Source organism: Rousettus aegyptiacus, unplaced genomic scaffold, assembly GCF_014176215.1.
Source record: "Rousettus aegyptiacus isolate mRouAeg1 unplaced genomic scaffold, mRouAeg1.p scaffold_m13_p_3, whole genome shotgun sequence".
NCBI lineage: Eukaryota > Metazoa > Chordata > Mammalia > Chiroptera > Pteropodidae > Rousettus > Rousettus aegyptiacus.
This window is the reverse complement of record NW_023416306.1, coordinates 98,619,246-98,645,150: the sequence shown is the minus strand read 5'-3', so window position 1 is coordinate 98,645,150 and position 25,905 is coordinate 98,619,246. Positions and strand designations below refer to the sequence as shown.

At 35.7% G+C, this 25,905-nt stretch overlaps 1 protein-coding gene across 8 annotated transcripts in view; it reads left to right on the top strand.

Annotated features, from left to right (window-relative positions):
- Nucleotides 1–25,905, top strand: part of AKAP6 (A-kinase anchoring protein 6) — a 504,258-nt gene that overhangs the window by 402,460 nt on the left and 75,893 nt on the right. The window lies entirely within an intron of this gene.

Sequence of the window (25,905 nt, the reverse complement as noted above, 5' to 3'; positions counted from 1 at the left end):
TTGTTGTCCAAGGGATATCATTTTTGGAGTATTATGAATTTCCCAACCCAACTATCTTTATTGTTAAATGTCAATACTGCCTTTAATTTCATCCTTAAGATGTATTCTTTGGGGTAAAAAAAGAAAAAGAAAAACTCTACCAAATGCAGATATTGTATAGCAGAGTAGGAGAATAATATTGAATTAAATGCCAATTTTAACATCTAGTTTAAATGGAAGGGCATGGGAAGGGAAGTTGGAGTACATAGAAGAAATCCAGAAAAAAGACCAGGAACAGGTATTATCGACTTGACCATTTAATAAAAAGGGATTGTGTGCATGTGTGAGTGTGTACATTGTGTTCACGTGTGTGTGTGCATGTGTATGTGTATGTGTAAGTGGTATGAGATAGGAATAGGATAGAGGGAGAAAAAACTAACATTGGCCAAGTCTTACTATTTAACTCTGTCAGTGCCCTATGCACATTATCTTATTCAATGCTCACAATGATTATGAATTATTTTCCCCATTTCAAAGTCCTCTGAGCCTGAAACACAGAGAGGTTAAATGACTAACCTAAAAGACCCAGAACCAGTTTCTCAGTCAGGTAGGCTAGAGTTTGCTGATATAATAATCCTCAAATCTCAAAGGTTGAAAGCTGTAAAGATGTATTTATGATACATACATATCCATCAGAAGTTAGCTATGCTCTACTTGGCATCATTCTTACTCCAGGACTCAAACCAATAGACCAGCCACCCTCTTCAATAGTCCCTCCATGCGGCAAAAAGAGACTTATGGAGGATCTCACTCTGGCCATTAAACTTTCTACCTGAAAGAGACACATGCCACTTGCTTTCTAAATCATTGGCCTGAACTAATCAATGGCCCCACCCTACTCCATATCGGATGGGGAAATGCATCTGCACTATATGCCTGAAAAGCAGAAAGCTAGAAATATTTCTTAAGCTGTACCAATAACTACCACAAGAAATGAGTAAATAAGTCAGGATTTGAGCCCAATCTGGTTGACCCTAATACCCATAGTTTTTCCCTCATATGCTGCTAGCCTGCTCACTGTTGCCCCACACCCTCTTCCCTACAGCAGGCAAAACTCTTTCAAGAACATCATTTCCTCCCTCAACATGAGCTTTCTGTGCTTAGATAGGAAGAAGATCCTAAATGTTTAGATGGTACATCTGCAGTGAAAACATGACAGTCTTGGGCCAGCTCTTTATAGGGCCGATTATCAAACTGTTCTCTGAAAGCCCCCAAACTTCCTTGAGCACCTCAGCACGTGCTGCTGTGTAGAGCCTAACAGGAGCCGCCTAAATTCTGTCAGATTCGGGAAAACCGAGGCTGAAAACATTTATGTTTTTCAGGGCAGATGCACTAAAGGCAGCATTGCCCTAGGAGAATGCAACCTTATGGATCCTGTTGTTGACAAAGGGAGATACTGAAGAAGGACCTCCATGGAGAGGTGCTCTAGAGGAATATCATTTGCAGAAAAACCACTTTTCAGTTCTCCCAAGGAAGTAAATTCAGTTCTCAGAAACAAGGACATTCCCAAGCATATTCTTAATAATGTGAGCATTTGAGAAGCTTATACATTCTTAAACTTGGTATTTCTGCTACACTCTATCCCTAATGAGGCTCACGGGGGTAAGCTTAGAGGGAAGCAGTGGTCTCCTGCTGAACCTTGATTCATTGACATAAGACACACACACGCGCGCGCGCGCGCGCGCACACACACACACACACACACGCACGCACACACACCTTTTCTTTTTCTAAAGCTAGAGAAGAGTCAAGCAGCCTAATATCCTTATAGTTTTTGCAGTTGGTTTTAATTTTCTTTCATACTTTATTGGACTACATAGCTCCAGTCTTCCTGCAGAAGGATATCCATATAGCCCTGAAACTCACCTGCACTTAACTATTTCAGCTGTTTTCCTAAGTAGTGATTCCATATGTTCATAGACATTCGCTTAAATAAAATTTGTGATTTGTGATATTCCCCCTTGTCATCTCATTTTAGCCATTGAGAATTAGGACGTTTGTGGAAGAGGTACACATATACACGTAGTTATATACACATGATTCTGAGTGTTTACACTTATACATACATGTATACAAAGAATTAAGTTGTTTAATTTTTTTTAAAAAACTATCATCAGGGTTGAATTGAAAGATTTCTTGAACCAGATATACTTGTAGTCCAAAGATGTTTAAACATGCATACATAAGTAACTATCTAAACTCCCTTCTATATGCCAAGTTTCAGTCTAGAGCTCATTTCTGTGTTATAAAACTCTGCATATTGGATTTTGCTACCTTCATTACAATAGCATTATCCCTTTTAGTACTCATAGGTGCCTGCTTAAGCGAGCCCTCCTTTAGAATAATTTAGCCATGAATTCTTTGTAATTAATTAAATCCATATTTTTAATAATGATGATAGATTCGGCATTCATGGACCAAATTTGAGATAGTAATCAAATAAAAGATTAAAATTTTGGTGAAACTCCACAGTTCTGGAGGGCAGGGTTCATATCTGTATTGTTTACTGATTTATCTCCAGTGCCTAGCACAGTACCTGATACAGAATAGAAACTCAATAAATATATGTTGAGAACCATTTTTCCAATAGGCTTATTCAATAATCTATTAATTAAATTCTATTAGTTAGAATTATGCAATCGATTCTTTACCTTTTCCAAAAAAATTCTATTTTCATACTGTGATAATTGAGTCTAAAACTTAATGGCGTCGTCCTCTTATACTGCATATAAAACTCAAAGAAAAATCTCTTTCCTTGAAAAACCAAAGTACGTAAAGGGCGGTCCTTAAGAGAGTACTCAGATATGGCCAGGTTGACACGAGGGAGAAAGAGATGGTGGAATGAAAAGGAAGGTGGTGAGAGGAAAGAAAGGATAATGACATTCATGTCTGAGACAATGGTACAAAAATATATGACTAATCACCATAATTCTATGGCTCGTCTCAAACAGTAGTATTCACTGACGTATTCTTGACTTTGTAGACAATCCCAATATAATTACTTATACGGCCGAGAATAACATGTATGGTGCAAATGTGATACCTAAAAATAGAACAATAGATGTAGCTAAACACGAACAGTCATTAGAAGTTGTAAGTGTATCAGCACAATTTATTCTTGTCCCATAGTTAGCAGGAGAATTTACTGACACATTTATTGTAGGAAATTAGGTTTGACGTCAGATGAGCGTGTGTGTGTAAAAATGTAATCGTGAAGGGGGTGAGAAAAACATTAAGAGGTTTGGACTTGGGCCAGCTTTTCAGTCCACGTCTAACACGATGAGGAGGAGCGGTAGAGAGTCTAAAAGACTGACTAATTTTTCCAAAGCTTTTCCGAAGCTAGCTAATTCAGAATATGAAAATTAAAAAATTAAATTTCATCTCTATAATATCAAGGGAAGGATGAAATTTTGAAACCTTCTCCCACTGTTTTAGTTTTAAAAGTCTTACATTCTTTATAACTTTAAAAAGTAATCCTCATGTGGTCATTTATATTTTTAACTTAGAGATTAATTGTAAGCTTTAATGATCTTAAGCATTTAAGAAAAGTTAAAAGATGGGCCATTTAAAATTAGAATTTGACAAAGATTTGTGATGAATTCACTTCTTGCCCCGATTTGTGTCCATCTCAACATCCTTTTGGGTTGATCGTCTTCCCATTGAACTCTGTCCTTCCTCAGCTTTCCTCAGCTGGGACATGCTGAGATTTGAAAATATGCATGAAGAACTTTCCTCTTTGTGTAATTTTTCTTTCCCTTGCCTCACTCTCTTCTGCCTGGTGATGCTAAAGACCTGATTCTGGAAATCACTGGTTTTCTTATAAGCCATGAACAAAAATCCTTATGTTCATTAAAACTTAAGTATAAATGGATCTTTAGAGTTGAGCTAACTGAATTTTTTTTTTCTACAACATGGGAATATAGGAAAAGAACTCAGTTTGGGCTAGCATTTTATAATCCTTGTTTTGATGATAGTTTAAGAGGCTCTGTCCATCTAAATTTGGGTTAGAAAAAGAAATAAAGTATGGAAACACTGTCAGAAGCCTTTTCTGTTTACAAAAATTTCCAGGGATACTATGAGTAATGCCAGAAATCTCATGTGACAGCCAGCTCTTGTGAGATTTTTGAGCTCAGGAAATAGTTCCAGAAAGCTGATTGGAGCTCAAAGTTTTTTTTTTGTTTGTTTGTTTGTTTTTTAATAACTGAGGTGAATAATTGTGTCCGCTGTTCATTGTCCACATTACTACTTAGACCTGTGCCCTACTGGGGTGGATGTCCCCCCACGGCTGGGTCATATTTGGCACTCAATAAATACTCTATGAATTGAATCACCCGCTTAATGAGTGTTTTCTCAGGAACCTTCCAAAGTGAGTCTCTTGGAGCTTTTGCACAGTTATTTATTTCCATGGGAAGTGAGAATTTTACCTGGAGTTTCAGGAGTGCAGATGACCTAGAAAGAACCTTTATTTCACATATTCTCTTTCCAGGATTGCTTTTTATCCATTCCAAATAGGAGAGAATTTGTCCTCCATTAAAGATCTTTCCAGAGGGAATTCACAACCTCCCATTAAAATGTTTAACAACTCTCTCTGCCCTGAAAGTCTTCTTATATCTAGTGTAAATCCCTTCCGTTGTTAGGTTTAACTATCTAATCGGCCAGAATCCATGCTCTGTAATTAAACCTCTTCTGTTTTCTATATGCTCACATTTCTCAAGCTTTTGCAGTTTCCTTTTCAAGTTAAAAAGAAGAAAACTCTTTAAAATACTTTATTTTAGTTTTGTCTACACTCCATCTAAGTGAAACCATTTCCATCCTCTTTTGTAGAAGAAAATATGGTAATATTGAGAGAGTGCCGGTAAATCCATATATCTGAGGTGCTTTCACAAGCTCCATGGATTTCTCCGTCAGATTTTTTCAACTCTCTCTTATTAAAAGTTAATAAAATAGTTCATGGATGGTTTGGAAGAGGAATGTGATCTGTCTGAATGAATATAACTTACAATGTATACTTAGAAGAAAAAGAGTCTAAAAAGAAAAAGGAAATGACATAAGAATGGACCAAAAAATCTTCTTCCTATTTAGGGACAGAGCTGCTTTTCCTCCCAGTGGATGCATAGTATATTATTTATGTAAGAATGAGCATCATGTTTTTGGCTCACGTTCCATTTGGAACATATACAGTATGACAGTTTCCTTGGCTTATTGTTGTATATGTGGCTATCTATTTTTAATACATTGCTTTTGTCCTTTTTCATGCTTGCTTACATCTGTTGTTATGAAAACTGACATAAAGTTTTTAAACATAGAAGAAGGGATGGAGAAAAAGATGGTAAAAGGCAACATTTCAAGGGAACAAGGGAACAAGGGTAGAAAGACAGAAGCAAAGTCACCCTGGATGGAAACCAAACGCAGCCTCTGCAGGATAAATGAGAGGGAGTGTCAGAACAGGTGTCTGCAATCACAGAGAAAAAAAATGGACATGAGGATACATAAAGCATATCTAAGTTAGAGGGGGCAAAGTACATTTTACACAAAAATATTTAAACTCCTTAAGCTCTAGTTTATACAACTGTGAAATGGGGATAACACCCACCTTGAAAGGTTGCTAGGAGTCAACAGGTAATGTATGTAAGGGGTTCAGCCCTGTATTTGGTAAACAGTATGTGCTCAATACACATAATACAGAATCAGGAGTTGACAAACTATAGCCTGAAAGTTAAATCTAGCCCACACCCTGTTTTTTAAATAAAGTTTTATTGGAGCACAGCCAGGAACATTCATTTATGTATTGTCTGTTGCTGTTTTTATACTGCAGTAACAGAGTTGAGTAGTTTCAATAGTGGCTCTATGACCTGCATGCTTAAACTATTTACCGGTAGGCTTTTCACAGAAAATGTTTGGCTGGTATAAATAATAACTATTATGGTACCATTTTAGGAATATGCATTATTCTACAGACTTGAATGATTTTCCACTTCAATTTATTATGTATGTTGTATCACAATAATACCTGTTGACTATCATCCCTTTGCTCAAGGTTGTCTGGATTTTTAGTTTTCTTTTTTTTTGTAACAACCCGAAGTCTCCCTGTTTTGCTTGCTTTTCAATGTAGCATAAATGGTTAATTGGTTCATTTCACCACCAGGTGGCCTCCTATACTCTATTGTGCTTGTGGGACCCAAAGCAAAGCAGAAAGTGGATCTAATTCACTTCTTTCAACTTTGGCTATTATTCTGCTCTTATTAACACTTCTCTGATGGCTTGCCTGCTCTGAAATTCCCCTATGAACCCTCCAGTTTGTGTTTGGCCCCCAAACGTAAATTTACACTGACCTTTTTAGAAAATAAATTATAAATCAGAGTCAAAACAGTTAAAACAGTAAAAACAAAATAAAAATATTTAAACACACACACACACACACACACACACACACACACATATCAAAGTGGCTTTTTTAAAAAAGAAGCCTGGCTATCTATCACTTAAGAGCGTAACCACGACTCAGTCCCACTCTCACATGTATACTAGCAGGATTAACTGATCTTGAAGCTTCCTCAAGAAAAGACAAAGGCCACTGCCACTCAGATCTCCATATGTTAATTTCTCTTGAAGAGCATAGATGAACTTCATCTCAGTGCCCCAGTTTCTTTATGTTATTTTATTCTCTCGATCCCCTTTTGAGTTTTCTTTGATCTTATTTTGAAGCTTCGCTAAAGACCAGTATTAGGGGAAAAAAAGATTGGAAAACCTTGTGATAAAGCACTAGAGAAGGAGGTCGAATTCTCCTTGGGCAGTGACTCTTATCTCTCAGGTTTCATTTTCTTCATCTGTAAAGGGGGGCGGGGAGCAGTGGACTGAGTGGCTCTAAGGTCCATTCCAACTTCAACATTCTCTCTTCAGTGAAAAATCAAAAGATTATTCTAGTTAATAAATAGATTGATTTTGCCTATAAGCAATCTGGTAAAATCAGAATTTTAGGAACGTAATTTCAAAACCTACGGAAACAAACTCATGGGTAAATGTAATTTTGTACATCACTGCTTTGTATTTGAATTATCACATTGGATGTCATGGCAGATACAGCTAAAGGAATTTAGCTGTTTATGAGGAAAGGACTATAATGGTCTTTCGGGTATTTTGGTAAGGAACAGGCTCATGTTTGAATTTAAAGTCTACCCTGAAAGACCTAGTGACAGGTAGTCACTTAAATTCCAAATTCCCTACTGGGGCTACTTCTTTGGAGAGCTGTCTGGTTAAAGGCAGATTCATATTTTCTTGGGGAAAAAATTGATTACAAGTTTTTTTCCACTTTGCAAACTACACTAATTAGTGTCAAATCCAACTAATCATTAATTTATAAAATTTGCATCACTTTCTATGTGCCTAAGCACAAAGATATTTTCTATCTTAATTCTCTTTTCTCACATATGTTTTTTAAATTATGTATGTCCATATGTCCTAATACATATATCTGGAATTAATGGTCTAATTATTTCACCTTTACTTTAAAAGTAAAGAAGAGTAAGGAATGATTCTGTCTGATATTAGTGACTGTGAAGATGAGGCAATAAGCATTTGTTAGATATTACTATAAACTATGGAGAACAAAATAAAAGGAAGGTTATCTTTTTCTTTAAGTAATTTATAATCCATTTAGAAAAGTAAAACCAAAAAACATGAAATAATAGCAAAGATAGCGCATTGTATGGTACAACAAAATAACCGCTGGTCTTTTTAAAACGTCTTCATAGAAGAAATGAGATTTGAACTGGGCCTTGCTGGATAGAATATAAATTAGTGGGATGGAGATAGGTGTATTGCAAAAGAATGCAAGATGAGAAAAAAATCTCAAACCTGGGAATTAGTTTGACTCGCTCCTAGGACTTTACCAACTCAGGAAGACAGAGTGAGGAAAGACTAGCAAACCAATGACAAATCCTAATAGTTATCATCTGTGTGTTCAATAAAAGGCAATTTTTTTTTCTATTGAATATTGAATCCTAGATTCAGTGTTTCACTTAGTGAAGGGAAGTTATATGCATAAATATACAAATTAGTGGCAGAGAAGAGATGAGAAAAGTTATGCCAAAGGTCATATTTTCTTAGCATGCAACATTTGGATCAAGTTTGAACAAACACTTGTATATATTGCTTATTATGTAAAACGAATTGTAACAGGATCTTTGCATATATTAGCGCATTCAATCCTCAAAGCAACCTTATGAAAGAAGTGTTAATATTATCCCCAGATGAGCAACTAAGGCACAAAGAATTGAACAGCTAGTAAGCAATACAAGTAAAGTTTTGAAACGGGCAATCTAGTTCCAGGCATATATTTTCATTTGATTTATTTTTATTTTCATTTTTCATTTTCCTTTTTTTTTTTTTTTTTCTGGTCCAACTCCTTGAATTGATTCACAAATTAAAATGTTTGGCATGGATCCTTTTCTGTCCCCATGTTCATAGTGATTAAATGATTTTGTGTGTACAGGTTTTGAGTAGTGTAGTAGTAGCATTGGGTAATTCCAACATTTCTCTCCTCTTTTTATTGAGGATAGAGAAAAATAGTAACACTTAGTTGATACATTTTCTAAAAGATGGGAAAATATATATATAACATATTATCTATATGTATTGTTTACCTTTCCAATGACTCCACTCAGATGTGACATTTTATTCTCTAATGTAAATAATAGTTATAATACCTTATCTCTAAGACAGATAAATTTGCAGTCTTACTTACAAATTGGTGACAGACCAAAACATTTCATTACAAAAGTCAAGAGTTTTCAAACTAAAAGCTTTTTTTAAATGCTGAATTTACTTAGAGATCTGAACTTTCATACAAACGTGATCTAATTACTTCTTAAAATATCTGTGGTGAATAAGTGGCATGTGTATCATTGTCCTTGTTTTTCAGATGGGATGACCACAGAAATTGACATGATTTCCTTTAAATCATGTAGCAAGCCACCAATGGAGCGAAGGCAGAAGTAACAGTCAGAGGGAAAATGGTACCTAGAGAAGGGGCTCCCTATCAATGGTGCTTATGGAAAATCCTCGAAGTCACAAGTTTTAGTACCTATTTCTTCTTGAAAGGTTACCTGTAGTCATTGCTGTAAGCTATGCTAAACAGCCACATCCTGGTTCTTCTGCCTCTTTTTGTTTCTCTTAGTGAATTTTTGCAGTCCTCACGCAAAATTTTCAAATCATCATTTTGATATTCTTTCATCTGATTATTTGGGGGAAGTCATTCACTGAAGACTTCTCTAGCTGTGAGTTCTTTCTTCTTCTGTAATACTATTTATTTTTATGTAGTTTTTGTGATTCATGCTCTGTAGATTAGATACTGTTTCTACTATCTGGTTAAACCTTTGTAATTTTCCCTATTTTCTTATTACTTTCTCTCCATCTATCTATTCATTTCCATTATTTTGTTCTCTAACTCTTTACTCCTTCCTCTTTCTTTATCACTCTTGCAACTGGAGATACACGTATATCGTTTCTCTTTAATGAAGCTGTTCTAATAAACTTCCCTGAATGTTTATGGTAGACTCCCTTACATAGCTTGAAAAATGCCCCAAAACAGTTATGATAACCCAGGTTTGCTCTTTATAGTCCTAGTTCATACTAAGAAATTTTTGCCCATATCCTAGAGCTTCTTTAAACCGTAAGCTGCGGTTCTTCTGAATGACAGGTATGACTATCAGTGAGAACTCTCCTATTTGCTCTGTTAGCCTCCACCTCATGCTATTAAAAGTCTATGGAGGGTTGAAGGACAAGACTACATCAAGATGGATCTGGCCATTGAAGCTACAAGGGTGGGGTTTTTAAGTGTATTTCAACCACTCCAAAGTCACTTCGAATGTCATTCTTGACTTTATTTACATTATAATATTAGGGGCCACCAATTTCCTTAAACTTTCTGACTGATAGCTAAAGATGTATTTTTAAGAATAACAGCATTGTCTAGCAAACTAAGCTGAAATTCCTCCTGAAAATTCTATTTCTGAGTTTTAGCACTATCTTACTTGGGCAAGTCACTTAGCTTCCATATATCAATTTTTAATCTGTGAGACAGAAGTGATATTACTAACTGTCCCCATGGGCTTTCTATAAGAAAGCAAAAAAGAGAACACTTTGTTCAAATGATAGTCAAGCTTTCTGAGGTTGGGGCAACAAACAGTGCTTAAAGCTTAAAGCCTGAAATTTCTAAAATTTATTTTCTTAAGATCTTTCTCTGGTAAGTACGGACTTGTTCCCCAAAGGGAAAAAAAAGAGAGAGAGAGGCTGAAACAGAAAGGTTTTAAAGCCTATAGCAGACCGGTGTTGAGCTGGAAATTGGACCCAGCCTCTTGCATTCTGATCAAATGTTATTGCTATAAGACAACACTGAATTCATAAAAGGTGTCCTTAAATATTTAAAGAGCTGCTGTCACCTTCCTCTTTTCTTGGATACATGTTATAGAAGCTTTTCTTGTGTTAACCATTCCTGGGCATGGGAAACGGTTATCTTTACTCTTGGTTTCTATGTAAAACTCGAGAGTAATATTTCTGTATTGTCATTTTGACCCAATAAGTTTTTCACTGAGCATTAAAGTTAAATAAGGCAATCACTACTCATTTCTGTGTACTAATACTATACTTGGCATATATTTCAATAGCTGATACAGGCTCAACTGGTCTTTTTGATGGGAGAATTCAAATGAATAAATATTTTTCAACTACCTTCTATACCCAAGCCATAATGCTGAGAGTTACAATGCATAAAGAGTGAACAACACATGGTCCCTGACCTTAAGCACTCTGTTGTAGGAGCTTATAATTTAATTCTGAAACCACATTCATTCTCATCTGATGTGAAGGCACCAGAGTATCCTCAACACGGGGGCCTAAGATGTCAAATACTTTATTGCACAAGGACTTGGGTAGTCACCAAGAAATATTCCATTGCATCATGGATCCATTAAGGTTATAGATGTGAAAACCCTTTTAAAAACACCCTACAAAGAAAAAGTCATGATGGGAATGCACAAAACTATGATGGCATTCCATTTTGGGAATGTTTTGGGAGCAGACAACTTGGAAATGCTTTGATGGCTCTGTCTTAACACCTACGATCACATGGTGAGTTCTGGATCTGCTTCTCGGTGCTGAAGTTTGTAGTCCCTGGGGAATGTTCATTTGCACTAAGCTTAAAAAGGTGGTTTTTGGTGACACAATATGGAGGATAGTGCTTTCAGCCTTTATTTAGGCCACTAATTCTCAGATTTCTGAAGTAACCATATTTTGCAGTAATACCTTTTTGATAAACTACAATGGTTACAGTGCTCTACCTTCCATTTTTCTTGTCATCCTCAAAGAAAAAGCAAAATATTTTCTTTGAAGAAACATTACCAACAGAGTTAAGATATGAAATATATAGTCTCTTTCTTATGAAATTAATTTGGCATTATTTTTGAGGTGTGCAGCATCTTGGCAACTGCTTTGGTTTAAAACTCTATGTGATTTGGGAAAAGCACGTTTCAGAATGTTTAATTCAGCGATACAAAAGGCACTAATGAAATATGCATGTATGAATTTTATATCATATTAGTTCCTTCTTTCTTGAAATCTGAATAAAAGCCAAACATCTGGATTACGTTTGAAAAGCCTGAATTTCCAATTTTCAGAGAGATTCAATCTATTTTGACATTGTACACTTAGCCTTAACATTTACAGCGTGCTATTAACATTACTTGCAATTGTAAAAAAAAAAAAGTCCAGATTTAAACAAACTTGGTGCTTCCTAATGCCAAAAATATATTTATATTTGAAATGGCTGCTGCTGCACAACCATATACATTCATAGTTTAGACTTCATCAGCATTTCTTTTATAAATACTTGCATTGAACAGTCCTGTAGTTCAGCTGTAGAGATATGGAGTAAGCTTTGATATATAAATTCTCCTATGGTTGTATATAAAAACAAGCAGCAGTTCATGTATTGCTTAGTTTGAGAAACTATTCATTGATTCAGTGTTTTCTGAAGGTCTCAAATATTCAAGGCACTACATGGTTGACCAAAAAAGTGGCAGAGCCTCATCCTTTGGGAGTTTATTCTTTAAATTTATGAGACAACTATAAGATTTCTATTTTTATAGATATTTGGGTATATTTTGGCAGCTAGACTAAAGGCAAGTGAATATTTATGGTGATAATTTAGGGAAGTAAATACTGTATTAATGCTTTATCTCATCACAATTTGCTTATTTAAGACATAGCTGGTTAATCAAGTTTTAGGGAGTGGGACAAGAAGTTCTGTGTCTATACAAGAGATCAAGGAAGGTAGAAGAATGTAACATTGTGTTTGAAGTTTGCATAATAGTAAGCCTTCAGTGGTCTTTAATTTACTACACTTAAGTTTTACTGGATTTCTTATACTTACAACATATGTTAGGGAATCTCATTCTTTTGTGACATGGAGAAGAGCTGAAGTTGGGAATTTCCTTTTTCTCTTCTTATTTTACTTTATTAAGAAATTTATTAAATTATGTAATAGTGCCCAAGTAAACAAAAATAGATGTGTTTGGAGATGTTCGTTTAGTTTGGTAGATGGAAAACAAAAGAAATGATGTTTTTAAACTGGAAACTTTTTTAAAAGAGAAAACTGAGTTTCATTACATTAATTGCTGCTCCTCATGTCTTTTTTTTCCATCCTACATTGCATACTCTAACAGATATTACATAATTGCATAACTATTCTTACTATGTGCTGACATGACATTACGACAGCCCTGATATGGTGCATCATAATGAAACCATAATTAGAACAGTCATGATGTATTATGGCAATGATCCACATCGTCACTGAAGTGCATTGGAATGCACAGAAAACCCATTGAGATGTGCAAATTTCAACATAACAGCACAACCATGAAGTCTCATAGCATGAAGGAGAAATTACCATTATGCCTATACTGCTAGCAGCAAGGGTTGTAACACATTTCTTAGATATCTGTGAAAGAAAATTCTATGTTGATGGAAGAAAATTTTTGAGAGTGGCATTTATGTCTTTAAAAAGTCTACAAGAGGGACCTTGTTGAAACATGGACCTAACTGGCTTCCAGTCAAGATGGTGGAATAGCAAAGTGTTATGCTCACTTCCTCCCACAACCACCTCAAAATTACAACTAAACTGCAAAACAATCATTATTGAAAATTGGCTAAAGTCTTGCTAAATAGAAGTTCTGTAACTAAGGACACAGAGAAGAAGCCACCTTGAGACTGGTAGAAGGGGCAGAGATGCAGATGGGCTGGTCCCACACTCTTGTGTGGCAATTAAAAATTAGGAGAGACATCTCAACTGTGGAGGTCCCCTTGAGGAGTGAAGGCTTCTCAGCTGAAAGTTCCAGTGCTGGGACAAGAGGTCTCCACAATTTCTGGCTTTGAAAACCAATGGAGATTGTGACTGAGTAAGACAAGGACTACTGGAGTTCCAGGTGCTACTCTTAAAGGGCCCATACATGGATTTACTCACTGGTGAATCACTTGTTCTGAGCTCCTGCACTGGAGCAAGAGCTCAAAAGACACCAGGGACATACAGGGAATAACCGAATTAACTGGCTTCAGAAGGGCTGGAGGGGCAGTTTTCTCCTAGACAGAAGTGCTGGCAGAAGCCATTGTTCCTTTGTTAGGCCTCCTACCACCCAGCCTGCATATGCAGGTGAGCACTATAGCTGAGTCTCCATCAACCTGGCTAACACTATTCACTTTGCCCTGGTAATTCCCTGAGATGCTTCCCCACCCATCTTGCGGGCCTACCTACGCCACTTCCAGTAGCTTTTCCATACAAACAGCTTGTTTTGTCTCATGCTGTAGACTTTCCTAAAATCTCTCAAAGGTTCACAAGCCCCAAACAAACAGTTTCTGGCCTTAGCATGTCCCATACTTCTTTCTACGCAGCCCCAAGCTCAGCATTGGCAGCAGCTGGACTCAGTTCACAGCTTAGCCTCTTGCAGGCACCTCCACACCCAGAACAAGTGGCAACCATCTACAGATCACTCTGTAGCTCCTATAAAGTGACCCTTGGCAGGGCACAGGCAGCAGCTGAACTTGGCCTGCGCCAGAACCCCTCCCAAGGGGGCCCAGAAGCAACATACCCAGTGGTCACCTAAAACCACACCAGAGCATCACACAACCACTTCCACAAATGACACACCCAAAGACCAGACTCAGCAGGCAACAGAGCCCCACTGAAGTGAATACTACTCTGTAGGGTCAGCCCCTGCAAAAGAGCTCCTCCACTGTAGTCGCAGCCAGTCCTCACAACCAGTCAGCCTGAGGGTCAGTGCCACATATTGACGTGCCAACAGTAAAAAGAAAAAAAAGAATCCAAAAAAACTGAGGATAGTTTAAGGGGCCTCTGGGACAACATCAAATGTAACAACATTCACATCACAAGGGTACGAGAAGGACAGGAGAGCGAGCTAGGAATTGAAAACACATTTGAAGAATAGTGATGGAAAACTTTCCTAACCTGACAAAGGAAATAGACACACAAGCCCAGGAAGCACAGAGCGTCCCAAACAAGATGAACCCAAAGAGGTCCACATCAAGACGCAACATAATGAAAATATCAAGGTTAAAGACAAAGAGAGAATCTTAAAAGCAGCAAGAGAAAAGCAGGTAGTTTCCTATAAGTGGGCTTTTGTAAGAATGTCAGCTGATTTTTCAACAGAAACTTTGCAAGCCATAAGGGACTGGCATGAAATATTCAAAGTGATGAAAAGCAAGGACTTACAACCAAGATTATTCTACCCAGCAAGCTATCATTTAGAATTGAAGGACAGATGAAGAGCTTCCCAGACAAGGAAAAGCTAAAGGAGTTCATTACCACCAAACCAATATTACAAGAAACATTAGAGAGAATTCTTTAAGAAGAAGAAAAAAAGATTAAAAGCATGAATAATAAAATGAAAATAACTACATATTTATTAATAATTATTTTAAATATAAATGGGTTAAATGCTCCAATCAAATAAAATAGGTTGACTAATGGATAAGGAAACAGGATCCTTACATATGCTGCCTACGAGAGATTCATTTCAGATTAAAAGACACACAGACTGAAAGTAAAAGGATAGGAAAAGATATTTCATGAAAACGGAAATGGGTAGCAGTACTTACACCAGACAAAATAGACTTTAAAACAAAGGCTATCATAAGAAATAAAGAAGGACCCAGTAATTTCCCTTCTGAGTATTTATTCAAAGAAACACAAAAAAATTAATTTGAAAAGACATATGCGTTAATATGTGCATTGCAGCATTATTTACAATAGCCAATATATAGAAGCAACCTTAGTACCCATAATATATGAATGGATAAAGAAAAAGTGATATATGTGTGTGTGTGTGTGTGTGTGTGTGTATATTTCTAAGCCATAAAAATGAATGAAATCTTGCCAACTGCAACAATGTGGGTGGACCTAGTTGAAATAAGTTAGAGAAAGACAAATATATGATTTAACTTACATGTGGAATCTAAAAAACAAAATAAATGAATATACAAAACAGAAACTCATAGATACAGAGAACATTTTGATCATTGCCAAATGGGAGGAGATTTGGGAGGATAGGTAAAAAAGTAGAAGGGATTAAGAAGTACAAATGATAGCTGCAAAATAGTCATGAGTATGTAAAGTACAGCATAAGGAATATACTCAATACTATTATAATAACTATGTACGGTGTCAGATGGGTACTAGGGTCATTAGGGTGATCACTTCATAAGTTTTATAAATGGCTAATCACATACACCTGAAACTAATATAATATTGTATGACAACTGTAATTGAAAAAAGTATTTTAAAAATAAATATGGACCTAACTGCGTCAATCCTATAGTAGAAGCTTCATATAAAATATTTATCAGAAAAGGATCAGAAAGGTTTCATTTAATACTTCAAATTTAATGAAATACTTCTCTAAAGTAAAACTGATTGATGATAAATTGAGGATTTTCAGTTAATCTTGGCTTTTCTTTCTCCATGCCCTATCTTGAGTTTAGACTTTATATCTCACATTTTATGTGGTTGTCTTTATTCCATTGTTGTTCTCCTAGGTTTCTCTGCATGAAAATCTTACATCTGAGTCCTATTCCAGCAAATGACAGCTACTCCTTAACGTTGTGATTTTTGGTCTTGGCATTTCTTCTACAAATAATAATGTGATTATTATGGCTGATCCAGTGCATGTGGGCCCCAAGAAACTCAACTTTCTAAAACAGAGAACTTTAGACTCTATCTTCTAGGCCAATCCTCACTTAATGCCTCATTAACTCATAAAATATCCCAATGAGGTGGACTTCTGGTCTCTGCCTAAATACTGATGGTGAGTGGGAACTCACTGCTGCCCAAGACACACTCCTATATACAACCTTAGATCCTAGTCTTGACTTCTGAGGTCAGGTGAAACAGATTAATATTTTCTATGTAAAAGTCCTCTAAACATTTAAAGTCAACTAACATATCCTTTCCTCTCTTCTCTCATCTTCAGTTCTTATTTACCCCTTGGCTGAATATCTCTAGCTTCTTCGATAGCTTACTCCTTGTAGTTTTGAGCCTTCTCCCTTCATGAGTGCTCTTCTTTGGACATTTTATACATTGTTATGTCCCTCTTGGAAAATGGAACCCAATCAGACCCAGACTGTAGGTTTGGGGCTAGTAAGCCGTAGGCAAGCTGATCTACCTATTACCTTTCTTATTTTTGAAACACGATTGCCATCATGTTTCCCTCAATTCAGCCCAAAATCCTGTTCCTTTTTTTTTTTTTACATTTACATTTACATTTACCTTTCATTATCTGTTGACTCATTGAACATGAAGACAATTGAAGCCTAACCACCTCCATTCTTCACACAGTTTTTGTATTTTTATTTTTATTTTTTGGTGGAAGGAGGGAATGGTTGTTAACTCTATCTGTCTTAACATTTGTCATGTCTTCATCTTTGATTTAATCTAGTATGCCAGCATGCTGTGTTCCACTTAGAATCTAATATCATTTAAAATATACATTAGACAATAGAGCCAGTTGCCTACAAATCCAGATCCAACATAGAGAAATAGATCGACCTATACAGTGTTAAAAGTTTTAATTTAACATATAAAAATTATGAGATTTCACCTAAAAAATATTTTTATCTTCTCTTAAAATATATACCTGGCCATACAGACCTATATTGAGGCCATATTCCTACATGGAAACAGTTGGCAGAGCTGGCTGATGCATGGTTGCCCCTTTTAGATGGAACTCATGCTCTCCCATCCTCCACAGTCCATACTGCTTCCTCTTATTTTCCCTTCACTGGGATCAAATATTGGTAATCATCATATTTATGTATCATTTTTCTTTTTGTAGAGAAAATAGTTCTCTTTTCCCATGACACTAGCAATAGTTGGCAGATAAAAGATAGAAGATGACTTATCTGTGTTCAACTCAACTCCTTTACATTAGCTGCCAGGTAATGGGGTGCTGGAGCTGGCTCGTGCTGGCTTGTGAGAACTGATTGTTAAAATTTCAGGAATTTTGCCAGCAGTAACAACCTTGATAGCTCAGAATCTTGGTAGCATGAACTCTGCCATGATGGGAGTATTTACACGAGGGAATCAGCAAACACTACATAAAGGGATCTCCTACCCTGCCCCAACCAGTTTACTATTGTACGACTACCAGTAGGTATTTGAGTTTATGATCTCTGAGCTAAAGTAGTTACTATTCTTCATCGATCATTGAGTGTAGTATAATCTGGCAATCTGATCAACAGCCAATACACATATTTTTTATTTATATGTCATTAATATAAATATTATATAAGATTAGACCAAAAAAGAGTCTTTGACATAACATAGGCATTAAGCAATGGTCTTTACATATGGTTGTTTAATGGGTTCTCAACAAAACTTCTTGTACTTTTATGTCTCTGAATGACTGAATCCTTTTTACTCAGGTTAGGCTTATGATAATCTAATAGAAGTACATATACCTGACCCAGGAATTCACATCCTTGCTATAGAGATTTAAGTCATTAGATTTTGGGTATATGATCCTAGCAATTTAATTATGTTTAAAATCTGGTTAGTAGTATAGTAAATAACTGGTATTGCTACAAAATTGCATTGAGAATGTAATCAGATTGAATTTCTACACAAGTGGACACTCAATTAAAATTTTCATATAGCCAATGAGTTAGCCAGTTCTTGGCCAGGGAGCTAGAACAAATGCCTTCCTCCTAAGTTGACCATTTCAAACAGCAACATTTATAATGAAGTCAAATCAAGCTCAATGCAATAACTAAAATTTGAGTTTGGTTTATCAAAAACAGATCAAAAGCAAGAAATAGACTGGAGAGCACACACAATATTTTCTTCTTAAATTCTTCCATTTTTATTGACACTGGAAGAAAAATAACACATTAAAACCTCCTTACTGAATTACTGTCCAAAACCAATAGATCCATGGGGCTCGTTCAGCTAAAAGCCACAACAGACTTTGTAATGCAATGATGTAATCTTGGCTTTGTGTCATTTATATTCAACCTAAAAAAAAAAATTTTCCTGAATAGACAGGCTGACAACAATATTGTTCGTTGTGGGTTTTTATTTGGATTCTTTCCAAATGGTTCACATGCCTTCACAGTAACACATCATGCCCGGTACGTTTTTGCCTAAATTCCAAAGTTTTCTCCTTTTACTAGCTTTCTATTTTTCTTTTAAGGTCTCAGTTATGTTTGTAAAACTAACCAGCTCCACCACAAAATTAGGATGTATCTTGCAGAGTGCATTCATTTTACTTTTTGCATATTTTTCCCGAGGTCATGTCAAGGTTAGTTTGAATTCCATCCTACATTAAGACTTCTTTCACAGCTATTTAGCTCGGCAGCCTACTCCCCGCTGGGGTCTGCCCCTTGGGCACGTCAAAGCTTCAGACCTGACAAATCACACACAGATGAAGCTGTACAGTTTTTTAAACAGTTTCATCAGTAACTTTTTTCTTTTTCACTATCCTTCTTCGTGTTGAGATTTTTTTTTTCCCTCTGAATTACCATTTCAGGAATGTTGATTACTATTTGAGACAGTTTGTTTTTACATCAGGTTGCACACTAGCAATATTATTTATTTTATAGTAAATCATGCTAATAGCCTCTAGTCACCAAGATTACAGACCAAGAGACCTACAGACCATTCCTGACTAGTATAACTATAATTCCATTATTGAAATCTATTTGTAGCAGGAAGCTTAGTGTTGGAAAGCTAGCTTTATCACAGAGTCTACCAGAATCAAAAAATGTCAACAGTAAAAATGCATCGAGTTTATAATATATGCATTGAGCCTGGAAATGTTTCTCAAATAGTTAGGAATGTGCTCTTATCAGTATTTTAGCAAATTGTGAAACTAATGGTGCAACTTCATTTCCTGTTTAATTGATGAAGTTAAAATGCTTGGTTGCTAATGAGTGTATTAGCAAACAATGTCTCCTTTTCAGGCTTAAGTAGATCAAGGATTTTTTTTTTAAAGCAGCTTACTGTCCTTATTTTTATATAATGAAAAATATTGACTGCCACAAAATTACTAGATCAACTGAAGAAATGGTGTAATTATTGCTGTATAGTCATTTTGGCAATGTCAAACGACCAGATTATAGTTTTTAGTTCTCGCAGCAGAAAATAGTTATTTTCTTTTACAAACAGAGGCTTTTCATTACATTTTCATTCAAGACAAATAACACCTGAAGATCTTAACTGCAGACTAAGCAGAAAACTTAAAAGTGAAAGAAAAAAATTATATTTGAATGATTCTCTTCTCCTCAGTCCTTTTTTTTTTTTTTCACAGTTAGTTCAGTATGAAAGTACCCAGCAAAGAGTTCTATGAAAGGTTGCTTGGTTGAAACTAATTAAAGACATGTCTAAATAGAAAAAGAAAAGAAAAGGGATCAAAGGAATTACATTTGGTGTCAGGATGTTGTTTGGGGACATTTTATTTAGATTTTTGTAATTCTAATCCAGGAAAATGCTCAATTCTGAAAATGTCCTTTTGTGCCATAATTCCATATATGCGTTATTTTTGCAATAAGATACATGTCAACAGGCAAACATCTTGAAGAAATCATTTCGGCATTGGCGTATTAACACATTATGGTGAAAAGAGAGGCTTGTGCTTTTCACGCAGTGCATTTCAGTCTTCAATTAATGTGAAAGCACTACAATGCCTATGCAACTTCTCTTGCCTAGTGGTGCACCATTTATCATTGCAGTTTTACATTGACCTTGACACCCACTTCATTAGAATAAAGATTGTCTACCATTTAGGTTACATTGTTCCTCTGCACAGAGACCCCATGCAAATTTCTGTTCAGATAGAAGAGCTGCGAGGCTGTCAGAGGTCATCTGCATTAAATGATTGCAGCTATTTTCCAACTGCTTCTTTTCATTCTACTCAATTCAGGCTAGGAGGATCAATCAAGTCCTCTGCCTGAAACAGTGGGACTGCTGGGAATATAACTGTTTTTGGTAGTAGTGGGTATGCTCTAAACAGTATTAAATATTTAATATAAACTCATTAAAGGCCATGCAAAGGCATCAAAAAGATACCAAATTCATAGAAATTCTAAGGTATTAGAGAACCTTTTTAAAATAAATAGAAGAAGAATAATTTTATAATTTTAAAGAGTGTAATTACAGCAGTTCTTAAAATTAGTAAATCTTTCCTATATGACACTTTTCTCTTGCGCTCGACTTGGGTACAGAAGGCACAAGATGGGCAGGCTTGGTGTTCTTAGGCAGTATCTCATATGAAATTGGCATGAAAAGTTTTCAGTTATTGGTGTTTTATTTTTGTTTTATTTTCGTTCTATAATAATGAATTCTGCTCTGAGTATTTATTTTAAAAGCTTAGATATTTGTTATGTAAAAGAAATGATTGGAGAAATAAGTTGCCAGGTTTCCTACTTAAGTTTTCTGAGTGATATAATTGGAATTAAATTATTAATGGGAGATACTTTAAAAAAGATTGTTTTATGATCTTCTATTAGGGAATTTGCAATTCATTTTAATATTTGTAGTTTGATTTATATTAAAGATAATGCAATCTATGTCCAATTAACAATACATGGCCAATGTAATGTGATTTCCAGATCATGCAAATGGAATAAGCTAGAAGAGGGGGGAAAACTCAATTCTTAACCTCAGATGTAATTTGCTGTGTGAGTTCTGGCAATTTTAAATGACATTGCACTTTTTAATTTTTTTCCAAAGGCTCAGCAGCAAATTTATCCCAATCAAGAAAGCCTATTATTAATTTACAAGGACAATTGTAGGAGTCTTTATAATTTCTCTGTGCAATTATTCGCCATAAATTGCTAATGGTAAAATACAAGGAGTTTGCAAGAAATAACGACTGTTATTTGTCTTGGGCTTGAACCCTCTTCTTCAGTCCTGAACACCTGCCTGAAGTGTTGGCGATACTAGCTCCATGTGAAACATCACATGCACTGTGAGATGCTGACACTGGTGTTCCAAAAATGGGGGCAGCACAAGAGCTGCTGCAAAGGCGACACTGGCCTCTAGCAGATTCCTGCACTCGGCATGTACAGCTGAGCTGTGGACCCTGGACTTTCATATAAAAAGACTCTTTGTTCACCACTGAATGGCATTAGGCATGGACTTGCTGAGGGGCCACCATGAAGCCTCACATGAGGAGGGAAAACACTAGCCAGAAAACACAATATGAGAGTCATAGACAGATACATCCTTGCCTTTTTTTTTTTTGTACAAAAATGCATATTTTCACACATCATTTTGCCAGTAGTTTGGTGTTTTGGTGCGTTCCTAGCATATGCTTTCTTATTCATAGACTAAAATACATTTTATTTTCTCAGTGTATTTTTCCTGTCTTTCTCCCTATTTGTTGTGTGTTTATGGCGCATATATAGGTATTTGTTGTATTACTTTAGACTGGGAAAGATATTCAAATATCTTTATTATTATATCTGTCATTCTGATAACTAGATCGTTTTCCTTGCTTTAATTCTTCTTAATATCAGGACACATAAAGCCCAGTTAAATTATAGTGGAAGACGTAAATCCTCAAACCCTGAAGACACAGAATCTGACAGCCTTATTCTAATAACTGAGAAAATTCTTCGGTTTAATTCTTGTGTTTCTTGTAGCCAAAACTACACTCTCTGCTCAGCAATGTCTGGTCTCTTTTCAGCATAACCAACAGAAGCACCATACAAAAGTCTTACAATGGATGTCTTAATCTCTCTGTGTGCTTTTAGAGCATTATTTTGAATTCCATCATGCTGCCTTTTTTCTTTCCTCTTCTGAAGTTTTATTACAACAGCAGAATTCCCAGGGAGCTTTGGGGGCAAGGTTCACATAATATAGCCCTGAAGTTTTGCTTAGGTGGAATCCATCCCCCAATCCTGGCCATCTTTTGATGATCTTTCTATTTCAAAAAGATTCAGTGGATAGAGTCTTATAGCATTAGCTGTATGTAGTATATTTTTTTATTTATTTTTTTTTTATTTACTAGACAGTGAGCATCTACAACCCTTTCATGATGCTTTCTTTCTCTGACCTCACAGTGACAAGGCATCTTGTTCTTTAACATTGAGGGAGGCAGAAAAATGCTTGAGTTGCTCAATGTGTGCCTTCTATACCAGTTTCAAAATGGCTTATTCTTCTGGTTTCCATGGTGACAATTAACACTGTTTCAAGGCATTGTTCCAGTCTCCATTTGGGCAGAATTTTCGGTGTGATTTTTAACAAAAAAAATAAATAAATAAAGGTTCGAGAAGGGAAAAAAGCCTAGCCTTTAGCATAACTGTCAAAAAAGTTATCTCAATCAAGTCTTCATGCATTTCTAATTATATTTACTTCAGAAATCCCTGTTTTTGCTAGCTTTGTTTTATAATTCAATTTTAGCATTTGTGCTTTTAAAAAGTAAACATTGAATAAGAATTTTCTAAAAACTTCTTCATTCCTTAGTTAAAAAGTAGGCTAGTGTCTGTCATTTTTAACTCTGTTTTTTAAGTTTTCTTTATCTGTATATACACACAGGAGTGGCATTTAAAATAGGAGTGGCCTATGTCTTTAATTTAGATCATTCACATATCTATCATGAGGCTTCATTAGTCAAAATTGAATTGGCCAAGCAAATACACTTAATGATGTAAATATGCCCTTTCAATAGAGTATATTTTATTTTTGACTAGACAGAGAAGTCTACTGCAGGTGCTGCGGGGAAATTAAATATTGGATGCTTATTTACCTTAGCACTCAAGAAAAGCCATCTGACTTTAACTTTGTTAATCTCATTTTTGGCTATTGAAGAGCAGTCTATATCACAACATCCCCAGACTACAGGACACAGTGGGGCAGCCTCTGCTCATTTACTGCTGTGGGTGGAATGAATATGAAGATTAAATTATCCTCTCACCACAGGATAAAGTAGCCCTACTTGATAGGATGACCAGGAGCTGATAGAGCTGGCAGTTGATTCTCCCTGCCTAATGCTTCTGAAAAGATGTTGGAGAGGGAAGAGCAAAAACATATTAGCATCAACAAAAATATAACCCTTCTGACATTATTACGTATACAGCTTGACACCCTAAATCATATCTGATTCACCCTTCAGAGTGCTTCAAAAATTAAAATAAATATTTCACCTAAAATTGCGTGACATTCTAGTACCTTTCACTCATATACCGATATATCTAACAATTAGCTGGATTCTCTTAGCTTTTACAGTTTGAAGGCATTGTCCATCAATCACATCTTTCATCAAGCTGTTAATACAGTAGGTTACATGGTGACAAAGACAGCATACACGAGACAAGTTTTTTTTTAATGTAGTAACCTTTTATAATAGCTTTTGCAGTGACTACTTGTACCACATTTCACAGAGAAAATTATTTTATCTAAAATGAAGTTAATCTTTTTTCATATTTTTACCATTACAAGACTCTCATGTTTACAGGGCACATCTAAACTATCCTCTTTCTTTATTGACATGCTGTGTAGGAGCCATTCAAAGTTGGGATAAAAAAGGGAGATGAGCTTGTCATCAGTGCAAATGAGAACTGGTCCAGACTGCTCCCAGGCGGCACAGCCAGAGGACTCCCTCTGTCAATTAATGTACATGGCATTAACTAAGGATTTGGATAGTATTCTTCCACCTGTGTGAGATGCTGTTTCCCCCAATATTGTGTCAAAGAAAACTTACTGAGTAAATTAGGTAAAACTTTGTCAGCAAGATCATCTTTTGTTGGGTATCTAATTACATAAAGCAGATTGCCCTCTACTCCAATCATCACTTGAACAAATAAAACACTGTGTAGGTTTCTAGAACACTTGTTGAATGTAAAGTCCAGAAAACTTGAGTGGACAGTGTGTTTTCTAAGTGTTGAAGTAACATGGTCCTGGTAATTGCCTGCCATTAGAAATGTAATCATAATTTCTCACATATTACAGGCCAAATTCTAAAAGAGCTCTAAAGCAACCCTTAATTTTTTTCATTATGCATATTCATGTAATTTTGGGTACTCTGACACCATGATCAGCATTCATTAATACTATGAAATGCTTTAAATCACCTTATTTAAAACATTTTGTTCTGTGATCCACAAATGACTAGCATTTGGAGAAGTTTACATAATACAAATGATGTGCATGTTTAGTGTAAATGGAAGATTAAATATGAAACTAAAAGTATGCAAACATATGCACACAAATGCTGAGCATCTATTAACCAAAATGGGGATTTTCATACCTTCTTTTTCTTTGAGCTCCTTCCTATTGTATTTGATTTGGGTTCTTATATAATATCATGTTTTCAAGGCAAATAAAATCATCCAAGTGCTTAGGCATGTTTTGGACTTGCTAATTTGCCACTTTGCTCAAACAAAAGCTTTTCTTATTAGCTGATAAAGTGCTAATTTTATCTCAGGGCCATGGAGCAATACTATCAAGGACCTCATTGATCTAACTTTTATGCCTCGATGAAAGAAGTTTGGGATTGCCGTTATATTTTGGAACTGTGCTAAAATTGTAAAATATGTTTAATATTTTAACTAGAATCTGGTTTTTCTACTTAGACGTGTTTTTATGTGTACATTTAAAATGACAGCCATAGTCATTTATAGCTATCCTTAATATAGGACTTTCTAACTATGAAGTTATCCAAATAGAGTTATTTGAAGAGAATCACCATAGTAACTGTCATAGTAAATAGCACAATGCATTATCTCTAGCAAAACATCTTTTAGGAGAGACTCACTTGGCAGTTTGTGAGAGAAGGTTCTGTAGTCAATTGTGATGTTTGGGAATATTTTACAGTAATCAATAAAAAAGCATAGATTTTTAACCGTTCCCAAAGCACTGGTTTTCTTTTTCCTCTCTATATGTACCTCTTCTTCAAGTTCACGTAGAATTTTTAAGTAAAAGAAAAATGTAAAAAAAAAATCTTAACTGAGAATTCAGAGAGTATTTACAGGATAAGGGGGAAGTCACACAATTTGGGGGGATCATTTTATTGGTGACACTCTGAAACTGGTCCTTTGAGGGGCAGAGATGAGAGATAGGCAGTACCCTGGAGCCAAATGTTGACCAAAATGAGCTGTTATAGTAAATCCACCTAAACTAGGTATTTTCCTATTTGGAATATTTTAAATTAAAGACCAAATGTGTATGTAAAGTTTAGTTTAAAAAGACATAAATCTTAATAGACTCAACGACCATCCCACTGACTACCATGGCTATTTGTGTATGCGAAATATATATTTTTAACTGTTTTTGGCAATATTCCTCCACAGCTTAAGTTACTG